The following is a 22,129-nucleotide window of genomic DNA, read 5'->3' as shown; positions in this document are numbered from 1 at the left end:
CCCCCCACTCCCGACCGCCCCTCCACACCATTCCCACATCAACCCCTGCGGCGCCAGCCTTTCAACCGTGCCCCCTTCCCCAAATTCCAGCCTCTCCACCTCCAGCCCCCCCCCCCCTGCGTTTCCTCCAAAAGCCTGGCATCGCTTCCCTTCTCGTCCGATTCCAGATCCCCTTCTGCGTAGCTCCCTCCCTGCTCCTTCCCAGAACCCACGAAGTACGCGAGTTCACATTAGGAAAGGGAGCAGTCACAGGGTGGACATTTCTTTGCTGGATACTGGTTAGAAAAGTCCTCATCCCTTGCTTTCAAGTTCCCTCTGATACACCAGGAGATAAGGGCATTGCTTTGCTGCTCTTGCACATAGCATTGAGAGAAGTCCTGCTATTGGATATGGAGGTTCTGCTTATCAATTCTGAACAATTGACCAAACTTATCTGTTCCCTTTCCCTCCTTGAGTGGTCCTGAATTCCATAAGTTTAATCACACCCTGGGTACAAAAGTGCTTTCTTTTGTTTGCCTTAAACAGACTGCACAAAAGGGCTTCATGTGTGCATTTTGCTCACAAGCACCTTGGGCTGAGTTTTAGAACAGGGGAGCATAATAACAGCACCTGAAGGTAAAGTGTGCAAGAAGTGCAAAATTCTGAAGACTGCAAACTTAAAATGTACTTGCTGGGAAATATTCCAGATCTTGGAAACATTACTTTTTAGACTACTACTCCCATCACCCCCCACTCAACATGGCCAGTGGTGATGCTGGTAATGCAACATTGGGACTTCTAGTTTCAAACAGGGCCTTGTCCAAGCTTTCCTTAAGTCTGATGAAAAGCTCTGTCGATCTGTGACTGAATGAACATGATTAGAATCCAATTGTCAAAGTACTGTACATTAAATACTACTGGTATGGCTGCAACTCTTTCTCCCCAGCCCACTTCCTGTATATTTTTAAACTGTTCCAACACAAAAAGGATTCAACAGGTGATGCTTTCCCCATCTTTGTGCTCTGTTTCACCTGTTCTACCCCTTCTGTCTGTTGTACGGCTGTGGAATAAAAGGCATTTGGCATAGTAGCTGTGCAGAATTTGGGCCACTCCCTCACCACCCACAGAAGATTATCTAACTTTTTTTCTCTCATGCCAAATTGCAGTTCTTTGATGTGTGAACTAAACAAAGCTTTCAGACACACGTGGAGAAAATGTGTCCCTCCCCAGGTGCTGTTGGGCTGCAGTCCCAGTCAGCATAGCCACCGGTGATAGTCCCAAACAGGGGTGGATTAACCATTAAGCACAATAAGCACATGCTTAGGGGCATCAAGTGAAGAGGGGGCACCGCAGAAATTTTCTATAGCTGAATTTACCATGGTCCATTTGGTGCAATACTGCAAATGATGCAGCCATGAAAAAATTACATACAGATATATATAATAATAATTACAAGAGCACTCAAAGAGTGTAGACTTCTGCCAAGGGTCATGAAATCAAGGGGGGGAACCCCCCCCAATAAATGAAAGCAGGGGAAACTTTGTATGCAGTCTGTGAACTTTGTGTACAATCTGTACAATGTCAGTTAAAAAAAAAAAACACACACATATGGTTGTTGTGGGTTTTTCGGGCTCTTTGGCCGTGTTCTGAAGGTGGTTCTTCCTGATGTTTCTCCATGGCTGGCATCTTCAGATTTCCCTGCCGTGAAACCCTTCGAAAATAGAAGCACACACATACTCCGACAAAAACATAACCTCCTTGGCGGAAGTAAAAATAATAATAATAGTAATGATAGAGGTTAATGATATGCAATACATTAATCTTGGGAATAGAACAGAATTAGAATCTGGTAAACTTAACTGTCCCATGATCCATGGAGGCACATGTGATCGTTCTTGTCTAACTTCTCTTGTTAATGTTGGTTGTCCCATTCAGTTGTCCACTGAGAATGAGAGTGTGCAGGGGCGCTAGTAGCTCACTCAGCGTCCAGCGTACCAACAGGCAGCAACACATGTGCTAACATTGTAACTTTGTGTCAGGATCTGGCCTACATGATCCTGGTAAGGTAACTGCAGGATCAGGGACAGCCTGACCCAAGAATTGCCTGATGTTTGCACGCTCAGGCCCTAGCCTGTGTAGCAGCTGCTGGGCCACTCATGAGGGGCCCACCTGGAAGCCTGGAGGGAAGGCCTATTCAAGGAGTGGTTCACCCTCCCAGACTTTGCCTCAACAACACAAGTGTCTTCTACTTTGGTCTGGATGTGCATCCTTGCCTGGTTCCTGCCTTCTCCTCCTCCTCCTCTGTTGTTGCTGCCTTGCCTGGCAGCCTTATTGTTCCAGCTTTGTTACCTTGTGTGGTGGATTGGGCCCTGATGCCCTTGCCAGATGGCAAAAGGCCACCTAGTAGCTTCCAGACTCTGACACTTTGTAAGTAAGCTGATTCCTTTTTTTTACAACACTGACAACAAATAATGTAATTAATGTTCTATAATTTTGTGGAAGTGCTTATGAAATATGAAACTCATGAAAATGGCCAAATGGTGATGCTTTTGACTATGCATGCTTTGCTATTTTCAAAATATATTGCATGGTGCTGGACTTGTGGTGATGTCCAAATGTGTATTTCATCATGTCTATCAATTTATGTGACAGACCCCAAGAACTAAGATGAAACGTGTTCAGTTAAGTGGTGCACAAAAGTGAAAAACTATCAAAAAAGAAACAAGAGAAGACTTTGGATTTAGAGTCCAAGACTGTAAAGGTATCTGATTTTCTCACACGTTCCACAACATGATATTCTGGGTCAAAATCCATCATCAGAAGTGGACACAAATACCCTAAATGCCACTTTGATCACTTCAGAATCAAAATATGATGACATTAGAATCACTGAGGTGTCACAAGCAGGAGAATATGTGTAGCTTTTATCTGATAGGGAATGCAGAAAATGTGATGCTAAGGTAGTTCAAAAAGATGGACGATTCTCATGAATGGGTTAAAATTATGAGAAAGAAAATATTTTTTAAAAATTAGATTTTAAAGGCTTAGAAAAAAAGATAATATAAGTGTGAAGTAAGCTTAGAAAACATATTGACAGATGTACTAATGATACTGTTCTCTATCACATTCTGCATTTTCTATTTACCCCAATTGTTGTTTAGTTGTTAAGTCTTGTCCAGCTCTTCATGGCCCCATGAACCAGAGCCCACCAGGCCCTCCTGTCCCCTCCACAGCCTCCTGGAGTTTGGTCAAATTCATGTTGGTAGCTTCGATGACACTATCCAACCATCTCATCCTCTGTCATCCCCTTCTCCTCTTGCCTTCACACTTTCCCAGAATCAGGGTCTTTTCCAGGGAGTCTTCTCATCTCATGAGATGGCCAAAGTATTGGAGCCTCAGCTTCAGGATCTGTTCTTCTAGTGAGCACTCAGGGCTGATTTCCTTCAGAATGGATAGGTTTGTTCTCCTTGCAGTCCAGGGGACTCTCAAGAGCCTCCTCCAGCACCACAATTCAAAAGCATCAATTCTTTGGCAGTCAGCTTTCTTTATGGTCCAGATCTCATTTCCATACATCACTACTGGAAAAACCATAGCTTTGACTATGCAGACCTTTGTCGGCAAGGTGAGGTCTCTGCTTTTTAAGATGCTGTCAAGATTTGTCATCACTTTCCTCCCAAGAAGCAGGCGTCTTTTAATTTCGGAGCTGCTGTCTCCATCTGCAGTGATCATGGAGCCCAAGAAAGTGATATCTGTCACTGCCTCCATATCTTCCCCTTCTATTTGCCAGGAGGTGATGGGATCAGTGACCATGATCTTAGTTGTTTTGATGTTGAACTTCAGACCATATTTTGCACTCTCCTGTTTCACTCTCATTAAGAGGTTCCTTAATTCCTCCTCACTTTCTGCCATCAGAGTGGAATCATCTGCATATTGGAGGTTGTTGATATTTCTTCTGGCAATCTTAATTCCGTTTTGGGATTCCTCCAGTCTTGCCTTTCACATGATGTATTCTGCATATAAGTTAAATAAGCAGGAGGACAATATACAGCCTTGTCGTACTCCTTTCCCAATTTTGAACTAATCAGTTCCATATCCAGTTCTAACTGTTGCTTCCTGTCCCACATATAGAGTTCTCAGGAGATGGAGAAGCCTATAGCTTCTCTGAATTACTCAAGCCCCTTTGCCACAACAAGGCAGCAATCTGTGAAGGGGATTTACCCCAATACCCTGATCCAAATCTCCTTCCCTTACCTAATGGAGAATGAATTAAAAAAATGAAGGATTCTGCAAACATGGTTTAAAGGAAAGGAAATTTTAGAACAAGTGAAGGAGGAAAACCTTGATATTTGGTTATGAGGTGTCATTGGATAAATGTAGAGGCATTTCTCTGTGTGTTGTGATGGCTTCTCTGTCAACCTCTGACATCACAAGGACCGCCCACCCCACGAAAGGTTTCCCTTTGAACGTCACAAGGATCCAGCCCTGGTCTCAGGTTTTGCTCCCCACATCTCAGGGATTGAGATACTGCTGACCTGGTGACCCTGATATAAAGTCATTGGAGCCCCACTTGTTTTGCTCATGCCCCCCGGCTGCACTCTGTACCTTGCCACAGGCAGTCTCCCTCTTCTGGCCTTTCATTCACTCAGTCACTTGCCAATTTGTCTTTCTTGTCCACCATTTTTAAACAGTCCTGTATACAACCTATCAGGGAACATGGCCCAACCAAATAAGCAGGCATAGGAATGCACTGAGTGATGTCTCCCAAGGGCTATGATAGAACCCAACAGGAAGCGAGTAAGTTTCAATTCCTGTTTGGTTGGAGGGCAGCCTCTCCTTTTCCAAGATCCTGACTTCAAGAACAATAACCAGTGTCAAGCTGGACAAAGTGAGCTTTAAGATGTGTTAATGATGACATATAAAGCTGTAAATGGTTTAGGACCTCGATATCTAGCTGAATGCCTCCTCTAGATCCACCCAAATCACTTGTTCTAGCCAGGAGGGGTGGCTGAGGGGCCTAACACTGAGGGAGGCCCAGACAGAAAGAACAAAAAAAAGGGCCTTCTCGGCAGTGGCCCCTTGCCTTTGGAACAGTCTGCCCCCAGATATCTGTCTGGCTCCCTCACTGGGTGTTTTTAAGAGCAAACTTAAGACCTGACTCTTTAGGCAGGCTTTCCCTCCTGTCATCACTTAATTATTTTTCCCAGCTTGAACTATATTATTACTGTTGTTTTTTATTTTATTATATTATTTTTGTTTTATCTATTATTGTTAGCCACCCAGAGTAAATATCGGTCTAGATGGGTGGGGTATAAATTTAATAAATAAATAAAAATAAGATGTTTCTTAAAACTGTAACTGATTATATGCTGTCAAGGTGATTGTAATTTACAGTGACTGTCACAGGATTTTCTAGGCATAAAATATTTAGATGTGAATTGTTGATCCCTTTTTCTGGTAGTATTCTGGGACAGTGCAGCTTGCCCAAGGCCATGGCGGTCAGGGCATGTAACTCCATCAAGTACTCATCTTCCTGCTGATTTTGGCTGGCCCTCTCTCAGGAAGCAAAGTAGGGATTTTCCACACCTAGACACTGGCTCTGCAGCCAGGAGCTCCACCCTACTGAAATGAACCAGCTAGTAGATTGTATTGGGTTACACTGCACAAATAATCACTCTCCGAATAACGTTGCACTTCTGTCTTTCCATTTCCACATGTATGTGCGAATTCCTATGGAAGAATAGCCAAATGATTCCATAATATTATATTGGAATGCATGTAGGTTTTTCAGGGATGCACAGAGTCTATCAAATGAGTAAAAGACATATATACTGTCAGCTAATACAGTGGTTCTTAGCCTTGGGTTACTCAGGTGTTTTTGAACTGCAACTTCCAGAAACCCCAGCCAGCACAGCTGGTGGTGAAGGCTTCTGGGAGTTGCAGTCCAAAAACACCCGAGTAACCCAAGGTTAAGAACCACTGAGCTAATACACTCTGTTCCCTAACTCATCAAGGTTTGTATCCCACACAATCTACATGACCTGGAATTCAAACCCCCAGTTTGGGTGCCCTAATACCATTGTAGTGGATGGACACTCTGAACAGAGTTGGTTCCACTACTGAGGCAAAGCAAGGCAGCTACATGAGGCAGCTAATGCTGGGGAGCAGGGCATAGTGGCAGCTGACAAGGTGCTGAACAATAGAGTAGTGTGTGAAAGATAAAAGTACTTATGAGACTTGCTATGGTGAATGAAGGATTCTGGGTTCTGTAACCATTTTTCAAAGCTGTGGCTGAAATCATTTGCCTGGCTTTAGGTACTGGGCATCTTGCCTTGATGGAAAGAGCTCAGTAGAATATGACTTTCCAACTATTAGTGGCAGAAGAGTAAAGGATTGATACTGGCAGCAATGGCAGCTCACCTTACAGGGGGCTTAAGAATCAGCGCTTTATTAACTATGCTTCACAACAGGCACAACACACCATTTATATGTGTATGTATCCCTATGAGTATCGATATTTGTGAAACATGCAAAACTCAACCAAAAAACAAAAAACATCAAAAGAGCTGAAGCTGCGCTACTACCTATAAAGACTCTTCTTTATTCATTGGGCAATGGAATAAAACTTGTCTTTGCTTATCTTTGATACTGGAATACTTCTGGGCAGATGTCATAGCTATACCTTCCTTTCTGTGCTAATCCTGACCATGCTTTTCCCTCCCTATTTTTTAATGGGTGAAAGATCTTATTGCCAATATCCTGGAAGATCTGAGGACGTTATTCCTCCTCTTTTTCCTTTGTTAGAATACCAAGGCATGTCAGAAGACATTTTAGATGAATAAAATAGTTTAGTATTAATATATTAAAGAAGAGATGGAGGGCAGGGAGAGGCTCAGGATACAAAAATATATACAGTACTGTCTATTCATTTATCTTGACTGCCATCTGCTGGCAGATTAAAAGGCAGCAATGTGAAGAAATATGTACTGGACCATTTATAATCTGTCCCATTAATCCGATTTATGCCTACTCAGAAGTGCTGTTGAGCTCAGTGGGGGTGTGTGTATAGGCCTGCAATCTGAAGATTCAACATGGATGCTGGCAAGTCCTCATTTGCCCAAGCACTTGCGTTTCTAAGAAAAGAGGAGCCAGAAATTGGGAATTCGATTCTCTGCTGTGCTTCCTTGAAAAGGGCTGGACTCGATGATCCACAGGGTCCCTTACAAATTTAAGATCATTATAATCTTAAAGACTGGAAAACTCTGTTGAGGAGGGGAAATCTGTTTTAAAGATTGGATTACTCTTCCAGAATATCAAACAAAAAATATACAGCTCCAACTAGTCAGACAGTTTCTCAAAAACCTTCTGAGCAGTATAGGTGTGAGTAAGGCACACAAGAGGAAGTTGATATTTGCTCCTTTCTCCCAGATATATGTGATTGCCAAAGTGACATCAAGAACAAAAAATATCTTACAAAGAACAAAAAAAAGGAGGCCTCAGTCTGAGTAAAATTGTTGTTAAGAGATGTCATGTTGTTTCTGACCCTATGAATTAGTGACCTCTAGAAAGTCCTGTTGTCAGGAGCTTTGCTTAGTGCTTGTAAACTCATCACCATGGCTTCATTTATTAAATCCATATTTTGTTTGATCTTCCTCTTGTCCTGTTGCCTTTGACTTTTCTTGTCTTTTCCAATGAGCCTTAATGTCTTATCGTGTGTTCAAAGTATAATAGCCTCAGTTTAGTAATTTTTCTGATTTAATTTGATCTAGAACTCATTTAAATCTTATTTGTCCATAGTTCTACTCCTCAAAAAACCACATTTCAAATGAATCAATTTGTTTCTTGTCAAATTTCTTTACTGTTCAACATTCACATCCAACAGAAGTGTGTGCTGTGATATTTGCATCCACATGCAAAGATTGTTGCAGAGTTTTGCATTTATCTTTAATTGTTGCTGAGTTATCAATGATGCTTTGGAAGTTTTAAGTGCAGCCAAAGCATCATTAATTTGCTGCATTGGTTAGCAACCATTAAAAAGAAATGAGGAGGGTTTTTTTGTCTCCTTTCTCTTCTAAAGACCAGAAAGATGTAAAGTTTCCATTTGAGACCTTTTTTTAAAAAAAGAAAAATTGTCAGCTCTTTTGAGTCCCTGCATTGAGAGAAAGGGGAGAGAGAAATGAAATAAGTAAGCCATCCCTGTGATTAACTCATAGTGTAGGTGTGACAACTGGTGATAAAAGAAGTTCCAGATCTGGGGCAATAACAGAAAATGTGTCAGGCTGCCATCTTATGATACAGGAATGATGTGAGCCCCTGTGAGACTTCCTTCTGAACAGAACTGGATATGACTCTCAAATTGCAATCCTAGTGCAGAATAACTTCTCTTGTATTCAGTTACCTGCCCATGTACACAATAAAAGAAAGCATTTTGGTAGTGATTGGCTGGCTGTGGCTTTAAGATGTTTCCTCTATTCTAAATGGAAGAGGGGGCGGGGGCTCATGGACCAGGAGGGAGGTCAGGGATGGCCACCCTGTCATTCCAATGTCCTGTTTCGCCCCTCTAATTCCCCAGGGGGTTTCTCGTTGGTTTAGTTCATTGCTTCAGACATGGGGAAATAATTTAACTGAGTTCTCGGATATTTTCTGACCCTATTACTGCTAATGAAAAGGTTATTTAGGCCCCTCATATACTCTAGGGCCTCAAGCCTATTCTGGATTCCAGCAGTCATGCTACTGCTGAATGAATTGCTTAAGATGTACTGGAATTTAAACTAGGACCCTTATTTCATTTATATGTGGATTTTCCTTCTATGAGCTCAAGATGGTACATAAAGCATTATGACTACCTTGTGAGGACAGGCAGTCTTGATTATAGCTGCTAGAGATAAATGAGTTCTAATCAGACGGCCACCATGTATGCTTCCTTCCTTCCTTCCTTCCTTCCTTCCTTCCTTCCTTCCTTCCTTCCTTCCTTCCTTCCTTCCTTCCTTCCTTCCTTCCTTCCTTCCTTCCTTCCTTCCTTCCTTCCTTCCTTCCTTCCTGATAATTTGGTAATTATTAGTAATCATTTCTGTTGTTGGGTGCCGTCATATTCCATCTATGGAGAACCTAACTGATCTTTCATGATAAGGGGTAGATTTACCAGTGCCAGCTGCCACCCCAAGTTTCTATGGCTGACTGAAGTTTTGAACCTGGGTTTCCTGAATGCTAGTCCCACACACAATGCACTCTAGCACACTAGCTGTCACCTATTCCATACTGACTATAAAAACAGATAATAAAATGCTTTGCTTTCACTTGAGGAAAGAATATGATAAATGAGACAACTGTATTTATTGTTAGTGGAACTGCACCAAATTCTTTTTAAAATACCACACTAATTTAAATGTGGATTCTCCATTTTAAAAAAAAAGAAGGAAAGAAAATTAGAAAAGGTAAGAAGATAGTGTTGTTTTAACTGTTTGATTAGAGTGCCACCTTGTGGATTTTGCCTCTCCTGAGACAATTTAGTTTAATGTCTGGGAAAACACTCCCACCTCGAGAGGTTTCTGGAATTGTGTATTTATAAAAGGGAGCACACATATCTCACTCTATGCCACTTTGAAAACTATGGGACTGAATGAGATTGTACATGTAGGTAACAAGCAGCTGACTGAGACTGAAGTAGTATAATAATAGTAGGTTCTGAAATCGCATTGCGTAGCATGACTTTGCTGTTCAAAGTCAAAACAAATTCCACTCGATGTACAATTTGTAATGAAAATCTTTCTGTTCCAGCCTGTGGCTACAATGCCATATTTAGAGCACTGTTAGTCATTAAGAATAGACATCGGCCCGAGCCACCATTGCCCAGTGGGAACGGGACAGGGAAGTTGGGCCACTGCCTACAAGTGGATGCCTGCTGAAGGGGCTTTGAAGCACCAGATACCTGTCTGGCCACTAAACAAGCCAGCATGAACCACTGAATTGGTGAGACATTGCCATCTCTAATTAAGAACGTTAAGGGAAAATATGGAGAACAGACACCCTGTGTGCTATAGTGACTTGAGCAACAGATTAGGATTTAGAAACCTAGGTTCAAATCCCCGCCCAGTCATGGAAACTCACTGTGTGTGTGTGTAACTGATAAAGCCACTCCTTAAATATCTCACTGACCTTATTTCAATGCGAGCTTTCATGGGAAAGTTCACTTCCCCAGACAGGTGTGAAGAAGTGGACCTGGCCCTGAAAGCTCGTATTAAAATATAGCAGTTAGTCTTTAAGGGGCCACAATGTTTTGTTTAATTTTTTTAATTTTTATTTTGTTTTTGCCTGAAATGCTAGCACAGAATAACAGGGCTACCTTTACTGAAATAACTTATCTTGAAAGCCCATTTAGGGCCGCCTTAAGTTCGTTCTGACTTCACAGTCCATAAGATGACATGGAGTACCAATTCGAAATTTACCACCACACCGCTCGTCTCAGGCAGTGGAGGTGTGCTATTTGAGAAAGTGAGGATTAGAAGATAGGGCTGGTGAAAACTCTCCTGCCATCCAAAGTGGGAAGAAAGGTCCTGTCCCCACAACCAGCACAATTTTGCTGCTGGAGGAGACTCTTGAGAGTCCTCTGGACTGCAAGGAGAACAAACCTATTGATTTTGAAAGAAATCAAACCTGAGTGCTCACTGGAAGGACAGATCCTGAAGCTGAGGCTCCAATACTTTGGCCATCTCATGAGAAGAGAAGACTCCCTGGAAAAGACCCTGATGTTGGGAAAGTGTGATGGCAAGAGGGGAAGAGGACGACGGAGGACGAGATGGTTGGAAAGTATCATTGAAGCTACCAACATGAATTTAGCCAAACCCCAGGAGGCAATGGTGTGCTCTGGTTCATGGGGTTAACAGCTAAACAACAAGCTCTTTTGAACTTGGTGGTAATTATGTATTTTAAAAAAGGTAAATTTGTAATGAGCATTGGTGAAAGATCCTTAGCCGGCTGAAATGCAACCTTTAGCTTTTAAATAGAAACACAAGCAATCTTGCAAAACAACATTGCCATTAAAACCAGTAGCATGAAATAGAGCAATCCAGCCAGAGAAAAGGATAGAAATATTGAGCATTTGCTTGATTATTTTGCTTATTTGCTGGCTTCCTCAGCAAATAAGCAAAAATAATCCATCTTGAACAATAGGAAGGCAAACTGTGCTGTTTAAATCACTCTGGGCACTATTTACCTTTTTAAAATTATTATACAGGCTACACATTGCCCACCCCATCCCACAAGCTGGGTATTCATCATGCTGCCCTCAGAAAGATGGAAGGCTGAGTGAACCTCGAGGCAGCTGTCAGATCTGTTGGTATCAAATGTTGACCATGCACAGAGTTTTGGCTACAATATTACAGTTTAACCACAAGGCTCTTCTTAGTATAGCTTGAAAAGCTCATTATCACTTCATTCACCTGCTAGAGTAAGGGCAGTCTGTCACTAACCCTACTGCTTTAGTAAGTAATCCAGCATGTGATCACTCTTGACAATGGAAAAATGTCCCAGAGTAGCACTCTTATGGGTGTCTGTTGAGGAGATACGGGGCTGCTTGCCCCCAGAATCCTAAATTTGTTATTTCTTTAAATACACATTGCTAAAAACTGCAATCAATTTAATAACTCACAGGTATTATAAACAGACTCCTCCTCCAACTATTTCTACAGATGTCCTTGGGCTGCCCTATGTTTCCCGTCACTGCCTTTTTATTCCTAATTGGAACTTTCTCCCCCTCAGCTATCCCCCCTACTTTCTTCCATACATTGAATAATAGATGCATTGAAAAGTACTCTGATATGTAATTCATTATACGAATCAAAAGATACATTTTGATACTGGCCAAAATCCTGTTGTGTACTTCTGCTGGTACAATGGAAGACATGTCCTTGGCAGCACAGATCCCACTGGTTAAGGAGTTTCTGCTTCAAATTTGGGTTGTGTGCAACTTTGCCACATTGTGCATGGTCCACACACAAGCCAAAATCAAAGCAGGAGCTCTTTAATCAGCAGCAATCTTCAGAAGCTCCTGGTGTCGCTCCTGTTGCGCTGGTAGCATAGGCATCCTTCAGTCTCGAGAGACTATGGTAACATGCTCTGAATCGAGGAGTGTCCTCTCCAGAGCATGAAGCCCGGGTAAGGTAATATGGAGGATAGGCTGTTACCCAAGCAGCAGATCCCCCCTCTCCACATTGCTGAAATGGTCCAATGGAAAGGCAAGAGCCAATACAACTGGTTCCAGCAACGTCGCAGGAGTTGGCAGAACGACACATGCTGCCTTTGAGACTCCAGCTCCGGATTTTGCCTCAAGGTTAACTCCTGAAGCCTTTTCCATGTGTGGATATAGCCACAAGGCAGTGGAGGTTTGAAATCGGAGTTTTCCTTCTCCTGTGCTGGTAGACACAACAAGATATTGCCTGTTACTACAAGAGCTCAAATGAAATTTAGGCACATTGCCATGTTGATATATTTACTTTCTAGTTTTTAGTTCTACAGCATGTAACTTTTTTTGCTTGAAGGTAAGAAATACCTTCAGCATTTTTCAGAGGGTGGGCTAGCTTTACAGAGGGCAAACTGTAAGGCTCACAGGACCATTTTTAAATTTATGTCATCCACTCTTTGAAAGGTTGCCCAGTCCACATCCAGTCTGAAGATAAATAAATATAGCAAAGGGGAGGAGAAACCTTGGCTAAGCTCCTGGACAGGAAGTCAGATAGAGAAAACTGAGAGAGAAAATGCACAGGTCACCTGGTCACTGTATTTCCCACTATGGCAGGGTGTACTGGATTTCTACCTAAATTATAGTAATCATTTCTAAACTTGCCTATAAATTAGTGTATGCACATCTTGTGCAAATATATGCTCTCTCTTGTCGTCTTTTTGGGAGAGTGGTGCATTTCCTTCTTTTACAGGCTTCATACTCTAGCGGTACGACAACTAGAGATTTCCCAACTGAAGTACGAGAGATAAAATATTGTCTATGGAATGAACAGTCATGTCACTGCCATGGTATTTGGGCAATGGTCCCTTTGCTAGACAACGACCAGCCTTGCCCACAAGCCCTTAGTGTCACAACTGGTGTAGTCAAAGGCCCCGCCTTCACAAGACTAGTTGCAAAGGAATGAGCATCCCACTCAGATTTGGCACTGCCTGGAGCAAGGCAAAATGAGCTTTGTTCCAAGGCACCACATGGGTGCAGACTCCACAAGTGTACCCCTGATTCTCACCTAGATTCTGAGGCCAGGAGGCAAAAAGAATAAAAGGCAGGGCAGCAGAAGGCCGCACTGCTTCATGTGATGGTATTCCCTAGCAATCTATTATTGCAATGCTCTCTATGTGGGGCTGCTTTGAAGCAGATGCGGAAGCTGTGGCACGTGCAAAATGCAGCAGCTGGGCTTATGCCAGGAGTGTGGAGATATGATCATGGCTCCTCAGTTCTGGCACATCTGCATTGGCTTTCTGTTTGCTTCTTTCCTAAATTCAAAGTGCTTGGACTAACTTATAAGACTACTAACAATTTGGGGCCTCACTACCTGTCAGAGCAGCTTTTTCTACCATTGTCTGCCTGGCTAACCTGGGCTTCCCAGGCTTCATAGTTACAGGTGGTCACCTCAGGAAAAACCGGGAAATCTACCCCCAACAACTGGGCCTTTTCGGTGGTGGCTGCAGCACTGTGGAAGGAGTTGCCTTTGAATATATGCCAAGCTCCCTCCCTCGTGAAAATGAGTAAATCTGAGGTTTTTAAAGGAGGCCTTCAGAAACATCTTTCCACTGTGATTTTCTTGCTGTCCCATATGGTTGCATTTGATTATATTTGAATTTCATTTCCTGTTGCCCTTGGGGGTTTCTCTTTCCCCCCTCCCCCCGTTTTTATGATTTGAGTTTCTTCTGTTGCTGGCTGGGTACATGGATGGTTTATGTGTTTATTTGCTGTTAGTTGCCCAGAGTAGTGGCTTGCCACCAATAGGAAGGTAACAAACAAACAAACAAACAAACAATTAAATAAATAAAAACCCTGCTACCCGAGGGTGCCCCACCAGGGGGTGAAGCAATGTGAAAAGCAACCAGGCCACTCTGATTGTTGCTGTCCAAGGGTTGGTGCAGGGTCTCCATAATAGGGCACTATCACTGCCCTAATCTCTCTCAAACAGTCACCCACAGGCAGAGGAGGCAGCAAGTGGCAGCAGGTTTAAAGGAAAGAAAGTATGACAGTGGCGGCAGCAGTCGTGGCAGAGGCAGCAACCTCTGCTCACTGTAGAATCCAGGACTGAGTGGCCATTGTTGCAGGCAGGCCCCTGCTGCTATGCACTGCCTCTCGAACTTGGTCACGGTCATTTGATTTTTTTTTTACTAATGTATTTCTACTGCCAGGTATGGGGGAGAGTCCATTGTGGGATTTTCTGCCACATTTGCCAACATACTTTGGCTGGTTTGAGGCACTATGACCAAAATCTTTTTTAGGTATTTATGCACACATTAGGGTAGTGGTTCCCTAACATTTAGTAACCCAGGTGTTCTTGGTCGTTAGTTCCCAGAAGTCTTCACCACCAGCTGTGCTGGATAGCGTTTCTGAGAGTTGCAGTCCAAGAAAACCTGGATTATTCAAGTTTGGGAACCACTGCATTAGATCAATAATGAACCATGTTCCTAATAATTGATGATGTCCTAGTTGTACATTAGTTGTGTGCCTGCTCACATGTCTGAATACACTCCTGGCACATGTCTAGCCTGCACCCAGCACCTTTCCAGTTAGCTATGGTAATGTTTGTGATTCCTCTTGAGTGCAGATTAATATCCAAAAGAATTTTGGGTGTCTTAGGAACACCATTTAGAATCCCATGTTAGGCCACAGAATGTGTTGGACCAACCCCGAACTCAGTCAAGTAAGCTTTCTAACATTAAATGGATTTAAGTCAGTCTTCATCTTCTTTTAATCTCCTTCATTTGCCTTAAAAATGTTAAATTCTACTCCATACTACAACTATTTTGAGCCATAGTGCATCTGTGATTTCAGTCAATTGATTGTTAAACTGAATACAGTTAAGCAACAGTGGAACTGAAGGGGAACTGAAATAAGCAATTAGTTAACCTTCTGCACCTTGGACTTCCCCCCTCCCTAATCCAAGTTAATTACAGAAAGTTTTAGTAAGAGCTGGTGAGAAATGATAAACCTTGGTCCAATTACTTGAAAACATGTAAGTAATTAAAGATACTTTATGAAGCAATAATTATAACATGATTGTCTTTCCTAGCAGTGATTCCTTATAGTTCATCAGGAGCAAGCATTAAATCATTGCCACCCAGCATCTGCGGACTTGAGGATTATTTTACAAGGTTAAATAACAAGGGAATCATTTGTGTAAAAGCAAAATATGTGTTCAGCCAAGTATCTGTGACAGACTGCTAGAGGTGCCATAATTCTTAGGCACTAGAGTGCTATCAGAGGCGGAAACGTGAAGAAAAATAACCTCTCCAGTGAGGTGGAGAGTTTTCAGAAAAGCTTCTGGAGATAAATGCTGCTGGAAGGCAAAGAGAGAAAGAGAAAATGAATTGGCACCTCTCTCTGCCTAGGGAGAACAGGTGGAACAACTTACTGGGCTAAACCAGCTGAAGAATCACACCAGCAGGAAAGGGCAGCTCACACAAAGGGATCTAGCTGTAGCAGCATGGAGCAATCTCCCCACTACTACGTAATTTGGTCTTCCTGGCAACCTCTATAAATGATTAAATGCTTGTTCTGAGAAAAGAAGGGTTTTTGTAAAGTTCAGGCACATGGATGCTCTATAGAACTGCATTTAGATGAAAGGGGACAGATTTCTATTACTTTTTAGGCTACAGAGCATCACTTTGTTGTGAATAATCACCTATTATGACCAGGAAGGAAATGAGAGCCACAATTAAGCTAAAGATCAAATAAATATCTCACATTTTCAGTAGTTAGATTTGTGCATACCGTGCTTTTTCTTTGTTGGCCTAAAGCTGAACAGGCCCACTCTGCAGAAATAAAACACACAACATAGGCTGACTAGAAGATGAGGGGTCATCATTATAACCAACTTTATTGGTCAGAGCAGCTTCCCTTCATAGACATTTGGGAATGTCCAGCTCAAGAGGCCCAGATGCCATGTGATGTAAACCATCATTTCCCTGTCTTGGCAGCAAAATGGTCTACAGGATATCCTGCTCACTACTAAAGAGGAGCACAGACCTCAGTTCATGTCCTATCACTCATTGAAATGTGAGAAAAAGAGGGCCTAGAAAAGACATCTGTTGGGATACTGGCACAGTGACATCAACCCAAGGGGAAGCAAATATTGGTCACACCTTTCCTGCCCTCTCATAGGCTCCCTCCACACACACCTTTGATGCGTATTCATTAGAGCGACTTCAAATTGCATGCATTTGACTCTACAGATTATATTTTGCAAAACTACAGTAACAAACTAATTTCTTGTCTTTTAATCATTCGTTTCACTAAGTATTTCAAAAACCTCTGACTTCACTCTAAAGATCAGTAAAATAAATAGAAAACCTGCTCCAGCAGTAAGTCCTGAGGCTTCTCATTAGACACTCTGCTACTAAACATACATAACCCAGTTTGAGATGGCACTTTAATTTGTTGCATCTTGTAATTTGCAATTCTCACCATGAAGACAACAATACTGAATTAATTAGAGACATAGTCATTGAGTATACAAATTGATATCAAACCATATTTTATTTAGTTTGCATTTTACTGATTGTTGCATGGCATTTTACTGGCTGACAAGGCACTGTGAAGTGGGAGCAAAAGGCTCAGAAGCCGTGCTGTGAAATCCTATTGCTTAGTGTAGTCAGTTGCAACTGAGGTAGGCCCATTGAATTAACAGACATGACAGAGGAGTTGATTCACCAAAACCCCACGGAACCAATGGACTTACTCCAGTTGTGCTTTAACTACACTAGCAACAAGATTTCAACCATAGTGAAGGAGAATTCATGCCTGTTGTAAAAAAAGTATTTCCTTTTTTAAACCTAGTTCGCTAAAAGATGACTTTGTTCTTGAAAAATAAAACAAAGCACACACATCATTTGTCTCTCTGAAATAACATTATTTCCAGCAACATTTGAGCTTGTATTATTTGTTGAAAGAAACATGTTAGACGACAGCATGGTATAATAATTTCTACCTCCAAGGGGAAAACTGTCACGGAATGCCATTCAGAGTATAATTGAAGTAGAATCAGACTAGGATACAGGAAGTCCCAGTTCAATTCCTCATTCAGTGTGGGCAGAAAGAAAACAAAATTTTGTGAACTGTGGAGTCATCATGAGGGGTGGAAGGAGGTGGAAGGCATGTCAGCTGCTTGTCCTTTACTCTTTTTGCTTCTTCATATAGATGTGTGAAGATATTTAATGTCTTTGCATTTGTCAGAGCTGGCCATGAGGCACACAGGACAAGATGGCAGCCTACCCTCTTGTTCTACCACATGTTGATTTAGCTTTGCAATGGAGAAAAGTTGCCTGAACGTTGGGTACACAATTCTGGTATTAACTGCAAGGTCCATCTCATCTTTTGCTTCAGAGGGGTTGGTCATTTGCAGAGCATAAGGTCTGGATGGAGTTTCAGTCCATAGCTGGTTCAGTTCTCTGACTGGAACCTTGGCAAGCTCTTGTCAGTGTAGATCTGAGTCAGGATACCACATTGTCCTCAGGTAGGATATCATTATCACGCCAGCAGCCAAAGGACTAGGTGTGACTTTTTGGGGTGGGGGAAGACAGGACATGCCTTTTTTCAGGGGATGCTGAGAAGTATGGAGGCAGGTGTAGCTCTGCAAGGGACATGTGCGGCCTGCACAACTGCCAGTTATCTACCTGATATAGACCATAAAGGTTCCTAAATGACTTTTGCATCAAGGCAGGCAGTTATCCCTACCCTCCAGTAAATATGTAACCACTATAAAGTACATAATTATCAAAAAGATGCTCTTGCTTGACACCCCAAGCCTGAAGCCTGAGGCAGCCTCCTGGATGTCTAATGGTACAGGTGGCCTATTGAAAGTCCAGTACAGCACAATGTGTTTCTAAAGCCCCCTTTCAAAACTCTGTACAATTGTGTTCTTCATCATGTGGATGTCTCTGCAAGTACACATGAAGGCATCTTCGCCTCAGGTATTTGCTCTGTAACTGTGAAGGCAACCAGGAACAGAGCTACATCGTGATACCACATTGGGACAAATCCTAATCCTCTTTGAATTGTGACTTTCCACATTTCTAATAATGTCTGCCTGAGCCTTGAGTATTAATACATCTGAAATGGGCATACATCATGAATAAATTATGGATATGAAGGAAAATTGTTTCTGTGGGAGAAGACTAGGCTAGAAGCAGTTCTCATCTAGTTTGTTTCCTGAACAATGACCCACTCTGTTTCTGTAGAAGAAAAACAACTCAGAAGCTTGCAAGTGACATTCAACAGCACTGAAAATTTGTCACATCATTGTCAGAATCCCATTTTAGGGGAGCAGCTGCCATTATACCATGTGTATTGGCTGACTTTATTTCTAGTAAAAGTCAGCCAAGAGTCCGTAATTATGCTGAATAGTTTCCTGGAAGCCTACTTTCATAAATGGTGCCATATTTTGAGTCATATATTATCAGTGTGCCTGGCTCAGATTATTACACTAATATATCATTAGAGCAACAGCTAACTGTAGTGATGAATTAGTCTAATACACGCTAAAGCAGCAGCTCTCTCCAATAAATCTAATTTGCTCTCACTCTCATGTATAAGTACAGTGCAACACAGCACTGCAAGTAGATACGCCAAAAAGGTGGTCTTTACAAGGCAGCTGTGGGGAGGAAACCCAATCTGAATTTCACAATGAGGTAGTCAGGATTAGGCCAAAAGAACTGAGATCTGCAATAAATGTTGCAATGTGGTTCTACTATGCCTGCCAGCCATGCCCTCTTACATGTTACTCCATTTTCCCCCTTGCTGGTTTTCCATCTACCACTATCCAGCACTCAGTCAAAATGTTATGGCCACCAAAGATACCTCTCTTAAGTGGTGTTTTTTTTTAAAAAGCCACATTTGTACTTCTGCAAATTTCAGGGTTTCTCTGTGTCTGCTGATTCCTCATCCTTAAATATGAGGGCTGCCATTTTGACTATATAAGCAACCAGCCTCAGAGCACCAGCTGAGCTCTCATGGAATGGTGTTGCTCGGCCACTAGGAATGGGAACCAGGGCTCACTAGCACAACATGACAGGGATTTATGGTGTCAAGGTTTGGTAGCCTGTATGTTCAAGAGTGTTAAAATAATTATAAGAGTATAGGTCTGCTGTACCCCCCCCCCCAAAAAAAAAAAGAATGGTCTAAGGAGAGAGCTGGTGAGTGTCTGCACTTGGACTGAGGATATCAGTGAGGGCAAGGCAGAGAACAGACTGCCATTGTTGTGACTTGTGATTTTTTCTTTGTACAGGCCCTGGCACCAGTGGCACAAGGCCTTCGTGGGAGGACTCTTCAAGGACTGATATTGAGCCTTCCACCTGCCCTGGCAGAAGTACAGGGCCTGAAAAAGTCCCTGTGTGCCATGTGTACTGTCTGTCTGTCAGTTTGTTTGTTTGCTTGTTTCTAGGACTTCTGTACCACCCTATTAGTGCACAGCACTATTCTGGGTGGTTTACATGAAACAGAAAAATGAATAAAATACCTGAAAAATTGGCAGAACCCTGATCGTGTAAGACACTGGAGTGGATGAGCAGAGGAGGAAAAAGATAACACTCTGCGGGATGCAAGCCTTAGTGGGAATGACTACAACTATATCTACTGTTAGGTGAAATTAATGCCTGGCCTCTCCAAAACCAATTGTTGCCCCCAGCTCTGGGTGGCCATATTAGTGGCATTTTATGCAGTCCATTTGTCTAGAAGGCAAGGAAAAAGCTGACACAGAGTCAGCAGTTGTGAATTCTCTTTACAATAACTGCATGCTACAGGTACTTATTTTATTTTAGTCTTCTTTGTATTTAAACAATTATATGCCATTCTTCTTCCAAGGGACTGCAGATTCTTATCTTTATCCTCAGAAAAATCCTAACATTTCAATGTTCTAGGAAGAACATTGACCAAACTTTAGTTTAGATTCCAGCACATGATCAGGAAGAATTTCCTGACAGTATCTTCTTTCTGACAGTGGAAGGGCCTGCCTGCCTCAGAAAGTATTGGATTCTTCTTCAGTGGGGATTGAAGAGCCATCCTTCAGCTATGGTTTTCTTACATCCCCAAAGGTTGGACCAGATGGCACTTGTAGTCCTTTCTCATTCTGCAGTACCACATTTCTATGAATTTATGAACTCTGTGAGGTAGCTTAGTCTGTAAAGCAAGCAACTGATGTCAGGTCATTGAGCAAGGTTCATGACTGAGCAGGGCATTGAACCCAGGTCTCCTGAGTTTTTCTTGGTTATTCTAATACTGCCTCACATTGTACAGAGTAAGCTGCTTTTGTGATGGGCTATTAATATAAAGGCACTGGACTGATTCACACGCTTTGACCAGCATCCTTTTGACAATCATGGAATGCATTGCCTATAAGGACATAGAGAGCAACAATGTGCTCAAGTTACAGGAAGCCAGATTTTGGTTGAATATCAAGAAAAACGTCCTAATTTTTAGAGCAGTATGCCAATGGAATCTATTACTTCGAGAGGTGGTGAGTGCTCCAGCACTGGAGACATTCAAAATAAATTTAGACAACCACCTGGCAGATATCCTTTGATTTGTATTCCTGTATTGAGCAGGGGGTTGGATTCAATGGCCTTATAGGCCCCTACCAACTTCATTATTCTGTGATTCTATGATTTCTAGTTGACACCTGCACAAGCTGCAGTTGCCCATTCAAAGTCAGGGGGATTTCCACTCAATACATGGAACAATTCAGTTTATACACATTTTGGAGCATACAGGACTCTGGCCTATTTTTCTCAGATCTACTTCCATAATTTTAGAAAGTATCTAAAAATGCAACTTATGAATAAGAAAAACATATGTTTGGAAAAATCCAAGAGAACAAATGTGGAATCATGGTTAGAGTGCTGGACTAAGACTTGGGGAATCCAGGTTGTGGCCTCCAATGAGCCATGAGGTTCATTGGGTGGCCTGGGGCCAATCATTCTTTTTCTCACTTTGACTTACCTCACAAAGTTGTTTTGAAAATTAAGGGAAGAGAGAAGAACCCTGCACACCAGCCACCTTGAATGCATTGAAGAAAAAGTAGGATAGACATTTATCAAAAACACAAACGCTCTCTCTTACACACAGAAACAAGCAATTCTTTACTGCACAGAGCCATACATCAGATAGATACAACTCACTGCAGCAACCTGTTAACAATATAATCAGCTGTCTATTCAGGTATGCAGCAGTGGCAATGGGTGGATTTGATGTCATTGAAGTAGTGATCCACTTTGTGTTTTAGTCAGAAATTTAAAGGATATATCCAGAGGGATAGGTTTTTTGTGCTTTGTATAGCTCATGTAAAACAGACAAGGAGTAGATCTACCACCTCTGCAGAACTGGAATCGCCACCAACTGACACTGTTTGCAGGTAAGTAAGGAATAGCATTGTCCTCTATGGTGTAAAAAAGGTGAGTGACATGGAATGAGTGGAACACTAGCAAAACACTTTGGATGTTGTAGGCAGAAATTAGAGGTCAATTAAAGAACAAGAGATAGCATTGAACCATTCTACAATGTAATTAAAAGAGGGATAGAAGATGCATATATCTGTGAGATGCACATCTCAGCAGCCAGCAGATCTCTCTATAGATTACATAGAGACCTGGGCTTTATCCCCTGTGCAGGAAGGGTATTGCTGGCTTTCAGCAACAGGCTCTTTGAAATAACTGCTGTTCTCACAGCAGTTTTTGTTGTCTTGTCCCAGGCAGGGAAGTGGCAGTGTGGGAGATAAGACTTGAACAGCTACGTAAAAGTGAAGAGCAATCAATAGAAAAAACCCAGAAATTCATTGTGTAGTTTTCCATGAGACAGTTTGAAGGGAGCCTCTCTGAATTCAATGAGATTTAGTCTTGGGTAAGCGTGCATAGGACCAAGGCCTATAATTGCTATCTATGCATGATTACTCATGTTTATGAATCA

General features: G+C 42.1%; 1 long non-coding RNA gene across 2 annotated transcripts in view; it reads left to right on the top strand.

The window, feature by feature from the left end:
- The first annotated feature begins 2,277 nt into the window (after positions 1 to 2,277).
- LOC140705496 (uncharacterized) overlaps positions 2,278 to 22,129 on the top strand; it is a 40,255-nt gene continuing 20,403 nt past the window's right edge. For both annotated transcript variants that reach the window (XR_013543932.1, XR_013543933.1), the window contains exon 1: positions 2,278 to 2,406. This is a non-coding gene — a long non-coding RNA (uncharacterized LOC140705496). The remainder of the gene's footprint in view (positions 2,407 to 22,129) is intronic.

This window comes from Pogona vitticeps, chromosome 3, assembly GCF_051106095.1.
Source record: "Pogona vitticeps strain Pit_001003342236 chromosome 3, PviZW2.1, whole genome shotgun sequence".
Taxonomy (NCBI): domain Eukaryota; kingdom Metazoa; phylum Chordata; class Lepidosauria; order Squamata; family Agamidae; genus Pogona; species Pogona vitticeps.
This window is presented reverse-complemented; position numbering and strand designations above follow the sequence as displayed.